General features: G+C 36.7%; 1 pseudogene; it reads right to left on the bottom strand.

The window, feature by feature from the left end:
• Nucleotides 1-655: 655 nt before the first annotated feature.
• Nucleotides 656-773, bottom strand: LOC111825574 (annotated as a pseudogene).
• Nucleotides 774-3,813: the final 3,040 nt, after the last annotated feature.

The raw sequence follows: 3,813 nt of genomic DNA on the forward strand, positions 1-3,813 counted from the left end.
GTTTTTCCTCTGATTATTTAATTCTCACTTTCTCATTTTACTTATGTGACTGAAAAAAATATATCATACTTGATGATTTCTACCACCAAAAGAATGTCACTTGGTAACTAGATCTGTATATGTATTTATTCATCCATGCAAGATAGGCACATGCTAATATATGCACTTGTCAAGCCTATGTTTTCACTTAAATGAAGAGCTTAATAAAAATCAGCATTCATAGCCCCCGCGTAGTCAGATAAATTAGTTAATGCACAATAAGCAGCTCTTATGTATAATGCAAAAGATTAGTCTTACATTTGCATAATGTGCTACAAACGGCCCACTGTTTCAAGCAGTAGAAGCTCCCTATTAAATGTAAGTTGAAAACTGAATGACGTCAATGAAGTAATTATGCTTCATTTGGCATATCTCATTCATTCTCTGGAGTTCAAGACCCTATCTGAGCTCTGTTGACAGCACTGCTGAAAGGCATTGGTAATGGTTCAAAAGCAAAGCGGTGGGACTCTGGAAAGTAGCCTGTTGTGCTCAAGTCTCCACTGTATGATCTTGTCCCCAGCAGTAACTCATCTTACACTCTGGCTTATGTACATATTTATGTATAAATGTATGCAACGCAGAGCTTCTGAGTTTATTTATTTATTTTTATTTTTCTTGGTGTCTGTAGCCAAATTTATCCTTGAGGCCCAGCAGAGGGGATCAGGGCCCATGTGCCACAGTGTTTCTGTGGCAGCCTTCTGGGCCAGTGTGGAACTTGTTAGTTTATACTGACAGTAAAGGAATTTTCGGGCCAATAAACTATAGTGATTTCCAAATTTTCCAGAATTCAGTGGAAAATATTGCCAATGAAGGCATTTCTGTCTAACTCAGGGACATGAACACCCTTCTGCCAATAGGATACACAGTTTTCACTGTCATGGTATTGCTTCCCTTTCTCTTTTCTTGTCCTCAGAGACTATTTCCATGTCTGTGAGAAATTAAGTCATCCTTTGAAAATTAATCTAGTTCTAAACACACACACACACACACACACACACACACACACACACATTTTACTAATGTGAAAATTGAGAGCCAAAGAAGTTACATAATTTACGTAAGACCCACTTCTACTAAGTTTAGAATGCAGACTTATTCTTATTCTTGTGAGCAGTGTTTTCCTGTTTTATGTAAGTATTAGTGGCCTGGTTCACGAAATTCGTGCACGGGGAGGGGGTGTGTCCCTCAGCCTGGCCTGCACCCTCTCCAATCTGGCAGTCGGACATCCCTCTTGCAATCTGGGACCGCTGGCTCCTAACCGCTCACCTGCCTGCCTGCATGATAACCCCTAACACCTGCCTGCCTGCCTGATAACCCCTAACCACTTTGTCTGCCAGCCTTCTTGCCCCCAACTGCCCCCCCTTGCTGACCTGACTCATGGCCCCCAACTGTCCTCCCCTGCTGGCCTCATCCCCCAACTGCCCTCCCCAGCCAGCCTCATGGCCCCCAACTTCCCTCCCCTGCCGGCCCCATGGCCCCCAACTGCCCTCCCTGGCTGGTCTCCCGGAAGTCTTTGGTTTAATTAGCATATTACCCTTTTATTAGTATAGATAAGTGAAAAAAGGTTTTTTTTTCCACATTTGTTTATTGTCTCAAGGACGGGGAGACAAATCAATCCATATTTGGCATGGTCAGCTGGCAAATATTTTTGCAAAGCTTCGGATTAAAACCGTAAAAGTGGTAGCTATGGAACTGCTTCTGAAAGATGATGCATTTGCACACTCAGAGTCTCCCAATCACTCAAAAGCTGACTGTAGCTGATCTTCTTTCAGTTCCCCTTGCAATAGCATTTGGACAAACATGGTAAATTATGACTTTCTTCTGAAAATGGCGTTTTATTGAAATCCTTGTTTTCAGATTAATTAAATCTTTTTTATTGAATATAGGAAAATAATTTTGTTTGCCAGAAAATTATGTTCCACAATAATACTTTTTAAAAAAAGTCATTGAACTTACTGGTACATAAACAATATCTTCATTTTCTTCGGTTAACCTCACTTGTGTGCTTATGAGAGGGATTCTTTATATGTAATAGTTCTACTTTAGCATAATCAAGCTTTAGCTACTTTGTATAGACTTGACTAATTATCATTTTGGCCTCTAGCAGTTTGTGTGTTCACCTGTGTATGTTTGTGTGTAGGGGGTGTGTTTGTGCTATTTCCATGAGCCTCTTCTGTTCAATATATTCAGATGATGTGGACTGCTAAAACCAATGATAATCTAGCAGCAGCAATGCAGCTATAGTCTTCCTCACACATTGAGGTCCAGGGATGATCAGTCTCCTGAATTGTTTCTATGTAAAGAAGAATGTCGAGGTAAAAGACCCACCCACCCAATGCAAAGGAAATACAGCTGGAACCACTCAGTTTCAATGATCATCTACCAAATTTAAATTTTATAAAGGGAGTAGTACATATCCCTTGAATAAAATTGTTTCCAAAGTTTGATGCGTAATGTTCATAATGAAGATTGGTTTTAATGAAGTGTTTACTTTTATATTGTATCCATGTCGGGAATAGAGGGTTTTTATAAGGCATTAGTACATGAACTTTGTAGCTATTGCTATGACAGTCAGTGTTATATCTTAATTATTAGTATTATTTCTAGTTCAACTAAAATAGCTAAAAGGTCCTCCTGGGATCTATTCTGGGATATGATTTTGTTTAATCTTATTATTAATGATAATAAATCCTTACTTTGTTGGAGTATCATCTGTATGGCAATGATTCCATTATTTAAACAAATAATTATTCCACATGCTATTTTAGAACATGACAATAACAAATCATAGTTATAGCTCATTCAAAGTAAATTAGGTCTAAGCCACTAATAAAATTAATTGCAAGATGTTTGATTAGAAACCAGAGCTGGTTAATATAGGAGTCTCTCTTTTGGTCTTTGATAATGCATTACTCTCTAGAATAAAGCTACCAGCATAAACTATCTCAGCACTTGTTATCAAACAAAGAGTAATTGAAACTTGGTTGCTAGGAGACATTATTTCTCATTGTTGACAATCCTGATTTTCTTTGATTACTGGCACTATTGTTGTTCATTACACAAACTGAATGTTTTTATATAACATTGAAGAAACATATTTTAGAACCTGATTGTTGTGTGAATACTACCATGTGCTACCAAAGAAATGTTTATTCACAGGTTTGGCCGGTTAACTATCTATATGTGTGGATTATATATATATATATATATATATATATAATCTTCTAAAATGTAAATTTTATTGGAAAGTAAATTCTAAGTTTTTACAGGACAAAAATGTATATTTCCTCAAATTAAGGTTTTCCTAAAAACTTACCTATGTAAATTTAACTTTTTTATTGTAGTGACTTCTTTTCTATTTTCAAGACTATTTCATTTGCATGAGAGAAAACAAGTATTTAAAATACAAGAAATTACTTATTTTGAATGAGGTGGGGATATAAACATCTTGGGTTAGAAAGCAAAACGTTTTAGAATGATTTTAGCAAAATGAGTGCTTTGGTATCTAATTTTCTCTGGTAAAGAGTAATTCAGCTATATTTACAGGGTGAGAGACAACATTGTATTTGGCAAAGCTTCAAACAGGTCGACAGTTATGCAAGATACATCTCAATCTTCACTCCAAATGGCACGCCAGTTGATTTTCTGTTGTCTAACCTCAGCTGTTCTTACCACTTATCAATATTTCCTTTTTCTTTGCCTCGTTACATATTCTGGTTGAGCTTACAGTTCTATTTTTTGTTTCTTTGTTTTTGCTCACTAGAATTCTTTCAA

Source organism: Myotis lucifugus, unplaced genomic scaffold (assembly GCF_000147115.1).
Source record: "Myotis lucifugus unplaced genomic scaffold, Myoluc2.0 scaffold_0, whole genome shotgun sequence".
NCBI classification, from domain to species: domain Eukaryota; kingdom Metazoa; phylum Chordata; class Mammalia; order Chiroptera; family Vespertilionidae; genus Myotis; species Myotis lucifugus.